This window comes from Cydia pomonella, unplaced genomic scaffold (assembly GCF_033807575.1).
Source record: "Cydia pomonella isolate Wapato2018A unplaced genomic scaffold, ilCydPomo1 PGA_scaffold_150, whole genome shotgun sequence".
Classification (NCBI taxonomy): Eukaryota; Metazoa; Arthropoda; class Insecta; order Lepidoptera; family Tortricidae; genus Cydia; species Cydia pomonella.
In genome coordinates, this window is record NW_026907793.1 from 138,322 (window position 1) to 149,826 (window position 11,505).

Below are 11,505 nucleotides of genomic sequence, written 5' to 3' on the forward strand. Positions count from 1 at the left end.
TTTTTTTACGTGTTTAGCCACTCGCTTGCTTCATATTTTTCAGTGACTTCTATTATTATAATTAAATAAGGATGACAGCTGGCAACTACAGTTGCCAAAAGCACGTGTGTGGCTATATGACTGCAGTTCTTCAACCCACCAATGGAGCGGCAGCTGACATCCACGAGGGTTCATTACACTTTACGAGTTTTCGTCCGGGATGCTAAGTCATGGATTTCCTGGTACGCGGTCTATTAGAACAAATGCATGTGCTCATTCTCACCAAGGTTTCCATAAAGCTTCATAGGCTACGTCACCATGTTATGTTACCAAACAATCCATACAAAAGTTTAAAACAACAAATCAGGGTGTTTTCGACCTTGAGTATACAAGTATTCTTTATTTGACCTTATACTTTCTTCAATTCTACTAAACAACTAGGGATTCTTATATCGGTATTTCTTAAGTATATCTTCGTTTTTTGTAACGATGAAAAGTTGAGGAAAATAAACAACTCGGAACTAAGAACTTAATTCAAAACTAAAAAGCAATAACCATTCCACACAACCCTGACACGACATCACACGATTCAACCCCCTAAAACCTCGAAACTATACACGAACACGACACGTTAAATATAAACACACTTTTATAGGTTATAAAAATAGTTGACGGCGAAAAATGGAACTAAAGTTATCGTGCGACTAGTTAAAAACAAAAGTATATCTAAATGGGAGCCATTGGTTTCAATTTGGGTTCAAAGCGCTTTTTATTACGGTTGAAATTGGAATACTGTTTCAACGATTGTTATAAAACATTTTCTTTTAGCGATACTAGCGCCACAGTTAGAGTTACAGAAAAGTTAGTAAAGCTGTAAAAACGCCATATTGTTTAGTGAAAGGGCTCTTTATCGCCATTTTCAGATATAACGGTATCGGTTATGGCACCGATTTCCGTGGGGATTTGGAACTATTGCTAAATAAGTATGATGATTTTTAGGGCGAAATGGCTGCATTTACATATCGATATAACGTGAGATACAGTTTGAGCGTGACAATAAGGTACCTATATGATTTAAGTTTAATACAACTTTTCGACAATCTACAAATAAGGAATGGATCACAGACATTTTTTTAGCAAACTTTTTTTTTATACATACACTACGTCGGTGGCAAACATGCATACGGCCCGCCTGATGGTAAGCAGTCTCCGTAGCCTATGTACGCCTGCAACTCCAGAGGAGTTACATGCGCGTTGCCGACCCTTAACCCGCCCCCCCCTCGTTGAGCTCTGGCAACCTTACTAACCGGAAGGAACACAACACTATGAGTAGGGTCTAGTGTTATTTGGCTGCTGTTTTCTGTAAGGTGGAGGTACTTCCCCAGTTGGGCTCTGCTCTAGATCTGGAATGACATCCACTGGTTGTGCCCTACCACACAAAGCGAGATGACATTCACAATGCTCATACCTCTCTTTTGGACGTAGTTTAAGGACGTATCCGGGTCCGGTAACTTGTTCGCGTCTTTCCTGTAGGCATCGCAAAGCTAAGCTAAAGCTTATTTTTACGCGGCACTTTTACAGGCGGGATATATTTACTTGAGACTCAAATAAAGAAAACAAGATATGTATATACCAGAGTCGTTAACTTTGATTGTATTGTCCTGTCCACAGAAGTGACCTTTTTCTAAAATGTGTAACCTGAAAATATGTAGACAATTTTTTTTACTGCGGAATGTTTTTTATGATAAAAAAAACGTTTTTGAGTATCAAAGCGAAAGGAAAATATTTTTAATATTATACATTTTGTTGTATTTAAATGATTGTAGTTTTAATTTTAACGACCTTTGTAAAACTCATGGTAAATCAAACTGTGACTTAATAATTTGTGATATAAAGACGACCGGTCTGGCCTAGTGGGTAGTGACCCTGCCTATGAAGCCGATGGTCCCGGGTTCAAATCCTGGTAAGGGCATTTATTCGTGTGATGAGCATGGATATTGGTTCCTGAGTCATGGGTGTTTTCTATGTATTTAAGTATTTATAAATATTTATATATTATATATATCGTTGTCGAAGTACCCTCAACACAAGCCTTATTGAGCTTACTGTGGGACTTAGTCAATTTGTGTAATAATGTCCTATAATATTCATTTATTTATTTATTATTTATTATTATAAAGCACAGCTTAAAATGCGTATTCATATTGAATTATGTTATATATATTATACCTTTAAACGAACAATTCTTGTATATTTATACATTTCGGAGATCTCGGAAACGGCTCGAACGACTTCGATGAAATTTACTATAAGGGGGTTTTCGTTTATTTCGATTCCGCTGTAATCCCAACAAGATCTATCTACGATATTTCTAACGTCAAAGTGACATTGGTTGCCCGAATCGAGCTGCTTCGGTCAATTATACTACATACAATAATAATAAAGCCCTTTTATTTCCATGCAAATTTACATATGGCTTTTACAAAATTATTAAATTTTAGTTTTTTTTTACATGTCCCCGCTTTGGGTTAGGCCTCCTCCATCTGTTTCCATTTTTCCCTATCCTGTGCGACATACAAACGATATCTAAATGAGAACTTATGTAAACCAGAACTTATCGTTATCGTATCTTATTCTTCGAATCGGACCATCAGTCTGTTTTCCGAGCAAAATCGGTCTCCCAGATATTAGTTATATTAATATTAATTATAGGACATTATTACACAAATTTACTAAGTCCCACAGTCAGCTCAAAAAGGCTTGTGTTGAAGGTACTTAGACAACAATATATATATAATATATAAAAAAATTATAAATACTTAAATACATAGAAAACAGCCATGACTCAAAAACAAATATCCGTATCCATCACACAAATAAATGCCCTTACCAGGATTTGAACTCGGGACCATCGCCTTCATAGGCAAGGCCACTACCAGACCAAACCAAACCAACAATTAGTACCCCTAGTGTAAACTTATTCGATGTCGTAACTAGACGTACGTGTTTGCGTTAAGTCTAATTTTGTAGGGGATTTTGAGTTTCCAAAACGTCCCGCTTGGCGCGCTTAGTCTAAATCCCATACTAAACTAAACGCAAACGCGTACGTCTCGTTTCGAAATCGAATAAATTTAAACTAGGGGCTCAGAGCGGTCGTCAAAATAACAATTATTTCGTATTATTAATATATATAATGCTGTCAAGTTCGCCTATTAGTTATGAGCAAAACAACACAACATTATTGTACTAAACGACCTATGTTGTAATTTAATTCCTTTAAAATACGTCGTTTTGAATAAGCAACAACGGTATCAAACGAAGCAAAAGGTCTACGGTATATACAGGGTGGAATACAACGTTAAAGAAAGATTTAAACGATAGATTTCGATGACTAAACGGATTAAAACTTATTCAGGTTGATTTCGGGGTCGTGGAGCTAGAGAACAAGTTATCACACAGAATTCAGAGATGAGTCTAATGGTGTTTCTCATTATTTATTATCACCAATAATTATGATTATTTTTCAGATGACAAGTAGAAAAAAAACATGTTTGCATACAGTTTGGTCACCCTACTCAATGTGACGTCTTGTCGCTTTCCATACAGCGTATGTCAAAATAGGGTGACCATGATTACTTCGTATAAGATTAATTTTACTTGAAAAATAATAAAAATGAAACTAATTATCTTTCAATCAAATACTACCGTATTATAATGTAAATCATTTATAGATTCAGAAAAAGTGGTTCTGGATCACGACCCAGAACTCACCCTGTATACAGAAAGTCTACAGGAGAAAACGCATTATTCGCCTTATTTATTTATAGTGAGCGTGCATAAACTATAGGGGGCAGCACAGGAGACGTTAGATTTTAACAGGAGACGTTGGCAGTCCTCAACTGTGCGTTTCTCCAGGAACTTTCTGCTTCGCACAGCTAAACTGTGGAATGAACTGTCGCCTGCGGTATTTCCAGACCGATACGACCTGCCTTCAAGAAAAGAACGCACTAACAACCCCTCTGGTGTTGCAGGTGTCCATGGGCGGCGGTAATCGCTTACCACCTGGTGACCCGATTGCTCGTTCGCCTCGTCTATCATTAAAAAAAAGTTTATGCTTCCAATCTAGCCCACAAGATGGCAGAACCTACTATACACAATAAAACGTACGAGAACGGTAGATGGCAGCACTTGCTGCGTGAAGTGTCAATGTACATGTTTATGTTTCCGATTCAGACCACAAAATGGCAGTACCTCCAACGCGCGGTTCCTATAGAACAGCTGCCTCACTCACAAGCCTCTGTTAAACTTTATCTTTCTCTAACAAACATAAATGTCAAAATTACGGATAGGGACAAAAGATTATAAGCGGTTTGTTGGATGTCATTAGTTTATAAGATCCAAACTTACGAGTAATAAAAACTTTTTAACAAAAAATAAAACCGACTTCAGAAATTAAAATTACCAAAAGCGCCATACATGTACCTATAACATTTGAAGAGTTACCTCCATTTCTCCAAGATCCCATCATCAGACCCCGACTTGGTGCCAACGGGACCATCTCGGGGTTATACCCGTTCGATTAAAAACAAATTGGAAAATCGGTTTACGATCCTCGGAGATATCGAGTAACATAGAACCTCCTCCTTTTTTGAAGTTGGTTAACAAGGCATTTCTTTTTCTAAGACAACTGAACCTAATGTACGATTCCCATCGAGCGGCTGGAGTTGGGCCGCGTCGGAGCGCATTTTCAATGTGCCGATACATGTTTGGTAGACGCGACGGAATCCGTCCGGAGCCGTTCACGTGCGCGAGGACCCGAGGGCTTGCGGCCGTACAAATGTGAAATGCGCTTCGATTCTGTCCGTTCGGTGCGAATCGTACTTAACCATGTCTACGCCGCTCTTATAGTGTCCAAATTGTTTAGTGTTACATTGATAAAAATTTAAAGCTTTTTGCGTGATTTCTGTATAAAACAAAATTTTTCTATCAATTTAGCGCGAATTAATATTCGAAAGTTAGTGTGTTTTGCCTTATGGTTGACTGGAAGAGAATGCCTATAACGGCATTAATTCCGCCTGTTGTCCTCTTTTTTTACATGCATACATACATACTTATAATCACGCCTATTTCTCGGAGGGGTAGGTTTGTAGGCAGAGACCACGGATTTCCACTTGCTACGATCCTGACATACCTCTTTCGCTTTCTTCACTTTCATAAATTTCCTCTTTTTTCATTAGCAATGAAGTTTAAAATAAATAAATAAAATTGGAAGTTAAATTTCCTATGCTGTATATCAAATAAGCAATAGGTTTCGACGGCCATAAACCCCCTGTATATCAGATATGATATAGACTAGAAACCGGTCAGCTCAGCGCCTTACAGGTGCTCTAACCTAGATCTAGGACAGGTTCCGAACTTCTATAACCCTTTAACGGTGCAGTTACAACCTTTTAGACGAAGACATACCTAAAACCAGTACCTATTTAAATGAAATAATCATATACAAAGGAAAAGATGACCAAGGCCTCCAGTGACCAGGGCTGGAATTGAACCAGTATCCTCCGTATGCGGCGTATAAATGTAGTAAATCTTTTACCTAAATTGTTAATTGAAATACCGTCAAGGAATACTATATAGATAAAATTTTAGGTATACTAAATAAATACTATTGAATATTTATTTTATTTATATATATATATGATGATATATGAATATTTTTATTTATATATATATGTATGCATTATTTTATGTTTTTTTTTCTATCTATGTATATTTGTATCAATGTGTATTCAAAACGTGCATTTCATTAATTTCAGTGATTGTACACTTTTGTTTGTTTGTCATTCATTCACCGTTACTTCTGTTTTACTCATTTCCTCAAAGGTTAACTGGAAGGGATCCCATACAGGGATAAGTTCGCCTTTGTTGTATTTAATTTACTCTGTAACTGTGTTTTTCGTGTTTTTTATTTCTATGTACAATAAAGTATATACATACATACATACATACATACATACATACATACTATAGATAAAAGTTTAGGTCGGTAGTAGGTACACATGTATTTCAATTCAAGTCAGTCAATTAATTTCAAATATAAATATCCATACGGTTTGTGTATCCACAGTATTGTATTTTACTTTCCTCGTATTCTAAATAAAAAGAAGAGTGTTTAACTCGGGTGAAAGGCACCATTTCAGTCTCGAACTATCGACGCACTCACTGCGTTCGAACGCCAAATTACCTCGACTGTAATGAATGCCTTTCCTCCTTTGGTTAACAATTTACCATTTCAATGCTGTTACGGCTATTATCCGTATGCAGTGTTGTATAAAGGTAGGTACATTACGCGTTAAGTAATCCAGGAGGAACCATTTTACGCATGCACTCTTTACTGCCTGCGTTAGAATGTAAAACGGCTCCGTCCTACATTTCCAGCAGTCTGTCTGTTTGTTTGTCTCTCTGTTTGTCTATTACCTATTCAGGCTAAAACTGCTGAACCGAATTAGAAAAAAATAGTCATGGAGATGGTTTGAGGTCCGAGGAAAAACATAGGATAGTTAGTTTTTCTACTCGTCTATTGTAATGGTTGAATTATGATTTCGTTTACTAAACTGTAATTGCGTACTTTTCTTGTATGGGCTGCCAACTCAACTTTAATATTCATAAGCAAACGAACTAACTATAATGAAATTGACCAATCAAGTGGCACCGCGGTCTAGTGGAAAAGACAGCAACGCGCGACTATTTCATGAGTAATATTCATATATTACGCAGGCGTTGATGTCTTTTGTACTACTGATTGTTGTTGTCCTAAAGCACCTTAGAGATGCAAAGGGCCTTCACAAGCTCGCGCCATGCATCCTTGCTCCAGCTCAACCCGACCGCTTGTAGCTCTCTTAGGACGGACCGTTGCCAAGAGTGTACAGGGCGTCCGGAGCCACGGCTTCCTGATATGCGAAATTTAGTTTAATTATTTAGATTTTATAGTAGAAAAAGTACCTATATTTTTAGATAACTCGTACTTACAAATAGTATTGTATACAATAGTGATAAATCAAGCTTTTAAATCTCGTACCTTACTTAGGCAATTCAGCAAACTTCGTTGCTTAAACACGGTACTCAACTGAAAAGATCTCTATCATATCAAAATTTTATAAAATACTATTTTATCACTATCATCATTCCACGCAGACAAAGTTGCGGACAGAAGCTAGTTTATGTACAAAATAAGTTAAGTAATCCAGGAGGAACCAACGGCCCAATTCGAACAATGCTTATAAGATGTCACAGCGATACGATACCGATCTGTCAATGTCAAAAGTGACATTACTTCAACTAAAAACGTCACTATTCTGAGCGATCACTGAGTACCTTATCGTAGTGACATCTTATAAGCATTTTTAGAATTGGGCCGTAAAGTATAGGTATGCATGTACTGTTTACTGTGTTTTAAAATGTATGGTGGCACTCAATCTCACTACATTGGCTGCCGTCGAACACTGCCTGCTGCGTTTGGCATACAAATTGACGGATTATATGGTTACGTGTGTTACGCGTACATAAGATTACTATAACTAGCTTACAGCTAAAATACGCCCTTGAGGAGTTGTACAGTCAGCATCAAAAGTAACGGATTAAACAACGCTTCAAAAGTATCTACCATTCTGTAACAGCTTAACAAAAAGTGATGAATGGGCCATTCAAGGACTCGTCTTGTCCAGCGACTCCTGTGCATTCTTGCATTGTGCCCCGCCCATGTCCACTTTCTCTGCGCTATGACGGCCATGATGTCTGATGAAGCTTTGGTCTTGCTTCGAAGCAAGGTATTAGGAGCTCTAAATATGACTGAAATTGTACGGTTAGTACAGTCAGCATCAAAAGTAGCCGATCAAACAAGGATTCAAAAGTATCTACCAGTCTGTAACAACGTAACAAAATGTGATGGTTCTATATGTAGAACAATTAACACGGAAAATAATAAACTTTTCAACGTGAATATTAAAGATTTATCTATATTTGGAAAAGTTATCCGGAATATCAGATACTTTTGGCGCGTTGTTTCATCCGCTACTTTTGATGCTGACTGTACCAAGGATGCTGGCGGCATTTCCTCGTTGTATCGCAATGCTGATACGATGCGAGGAAGCCGCCAGCTCTTCGGTCACCAGTTACGTCAACCAGACGCTTCGCGATTTCTGTAAAAAACTTGTGCGCGCGGGGACCTCATGGACCCTATTAAACCATATTAACGCCAAATTGGAAAAAAAATATTATAATAACCTCAAAAAGGAAGAGGTACTTAATTCGTCATATACCTACTCATGTAGTTCGATCTTTACCTTTTTTGCAATTTTTATGGCAAAAGTGTTTTCGTAATTTTTAAAGACGGCTGAACATTTGATTTTTTTTTACTACGCTGACTAGTAAATACACTCTTTATTCTTTAAAAATTGATGACAAAGTTGCATTTTATCCACAATACCACGGGCACATGTGTGGTGAAATTTTTTAAAATTATAATTTTGATTATTGATTTGGTTTTTGTATTTTACTCGGTAGCAAAGTTCAGATTCAGATTATTTTATTTGCGACAAGTACATGTACATGCAAATACAGTTATACGGGTATATACAATTATTTACAATATATTACATCAATCTTGTGGTATATGAATGTCAAATATTATTATAATAAAAAGTGAACCTTACAATGTATCCATAGAACAGTTTAATCAAGTGCGTTGGCAAAATATTCGTAAATAGTGTAGAATGGTGTATTTATAAAATAATCTCTTACTTTTATGTCAAAGGTTTTTAGATTACTGCATTGTTTTATGTCGGTACTTAATTTATTAAAAATTTTGATTGCGATATTGTTAAGGCTGTTATTGAAGTGGATAAAGTTAGATTTAGTCTGAACAAATTTCGATTTATTTCGGAGATTAAAATTATGAGTTTCTTCAGCTTTCCTATAGTTATTTTGATTGACATAGATATACACACATATTCGATATAAATACAATGCAGTAACGGTAAAGATTTTGTGATTTATAAACATATTATGATGAGTAACTGGTATGTTTTTAGATCCAGTAATAATTCGTAGTTGTGTGTTGTGTGTGTGTGTGTGTTGTGCCTTGAAACCCTCGCAGGGCTCAAGAATCCATTTTACGAACTTACTAATTCTATCAAAGAAATTGACGAATACAGCACCGGCAATAACGACTTACTTAATTTAGATCAGATTTTTCAAACATCAGATTAAGATAACACGCTCCCTTTCTTTCACAAGCAAGAAGAAAAAGAGAGTTATCTTTATTTGACAGATAATTTTATCTGATGTTTGATAAGTCAGACCTTAGTTAAGTTTTTCCATTGACAACCTATTAACATTTCTATCGCAATGTCGCACAAGCTATCCGGTTTCCTCAAATATAAACCCTTATTCCACCTAATAAAAGTGATTTTGCTCTGTCAAAAGTGAGTTTCCAAGTTTTCAATAGACGTTGAACATTTTCTATAAGAAATAAGGCCATTATTATTCATCTATGCACAATAATTTAACCGTGATGGATTTATTTAATGGAATTGTTTTCTTGCAGTTAAATTGAAGAACCTAAAGAAACTTACAATAAAAACATTTTAACTAACATTCTTGATTCATTGTGATTTGAATCTTATAGCGCTAACGTTACAGTTGATATTAAGTTAAACTTTTATTGCAGTTCAGACCTATTTGAGCGTGAGGTCGTTGACTTATAGAATGCATTTATCAATCGATATTGAACTTTAAAACGATGGAGTAAGGTATAAACAATAGTTTTCTTTAAAATAGTTTCGTTATTATAGTGTAGGCGTACGTTGGCTTATGTTTGTTTACTAATTCTATTGCCCTATTCGATGTATTTTAATGACAGGGCGTGACATGGCCGATTAGTGACATGTGGAGAATTAGTAAGACACGAGGATTAAGACCTAGATATTAGAGATGGGCCGAATATTATTATTATATAATATAATTGTAATGTACCTACTCAAATGTCAACAAATTACTCACATAAAACAAGTACGGGAAAGGATATGCTATATCGAATGCACAAAAGCACACGCCAGTATACACAACATCATTAAGAGGCTGTTATCGATTTTAGTCGTTAAAAAAATATCAAATCGATAGATTTAGTCGATGAAATAGTACACCTTTTTTTAACTATTAGAACTAGCAAGTATCAGTTTCTATTAGCACGTCTTGTTATCTTTCATTTTAGTTAATCATTTTTTTGAAAACAGACTCGCTCAATTAGTAATGATTTTTTTCTGATGGACGTTTAGGTAGACGCGCGTAAAGAACGGATTTAGTCGATCTTAATTGTAAATTTCGTAAAGTTTGTACTGCTAAAAAAAGTAATTTTGTATTACACATATCCTGTACTTCAACTTTAATAAACTAGAATTTTGTTATTATACATTTAAAGTAGTATAAATAAAGTTAGATGAAAGCAATTTTCTCCAGAAATTACTTCAAAACAAGTGACAATTTCCCTGAAAATCGACTTAATTTCAACGTAATTTTGATACTTAAACAATCTACAACATTTGCTGAAACTGATTTTATACATAATTTTGTATAATTTACCACCATAATTTTTTGATGAATTTTTAAAAACTGTCCCTTCTCGTCACATATTACCGGGGACGCACGCTTGCGACCTCATTATTAAAAGGCAACATGAGAAGACGTGCTAATAGAAACCAATACTTGTTATTTATTTAGATATAACGTAACAAAAGGTGTACAATTTCAACGACTAAATCTATCAATTTTACATTTTTGCTCTAAAATCGTTACCGGGTTCTTAAGTTAGATTAATAAGAATGAAGCGTTGTACAGTCTTTTTGTTTTTGTAAGGTAATGGCAGAATATCAGCGATGTGGCTTGCCGCGTCATCATGCTGAGCCAGCGCCTATTCTCTGCCACGACACCTGCTTTTGTACTCGTATCCATGCTCATCACACTAATAAATGGCCTTACCCTTGGATTTGAACCCGGGACCATCGGCGTCGTAGGCAGGGTCACTACCCACTAGGCCAGACCGGTCGTCAAAAGTGTCGTCGGTCGTCAGGTTTGTTGTAGGTCCTCCAGCGCTCATGAAGCGGGCTACCGTCCCACTTCACTGCGGACAGGACTATTTTAGGACCTTAAGATACAAGGATCAAATTTATTTTAAAAATTTCGTAGCCATAGGCATAGTCACGCATAGCGTCTCTTGCTAAGTTGCTACAGCTTTAAGCGAGCTAGACTAGCAAGAACTTGTAAGTATGTAATTTACATTATGTTGCCGACTACTAAGGTTAACTGCATTCAAAAGTTTGATCAGGGTGCGTAGCCAATGTGCCAATCGTTAAAGCTCCGTAGCGAACGAAACGCAACTGTCACTGTCACTAATATGGCAGAGTGATAGAGAGAGATGACTACGCTACTCTACGGAGCGTTAACGTTTGGCACGTTAGCTAAGCAACTTCA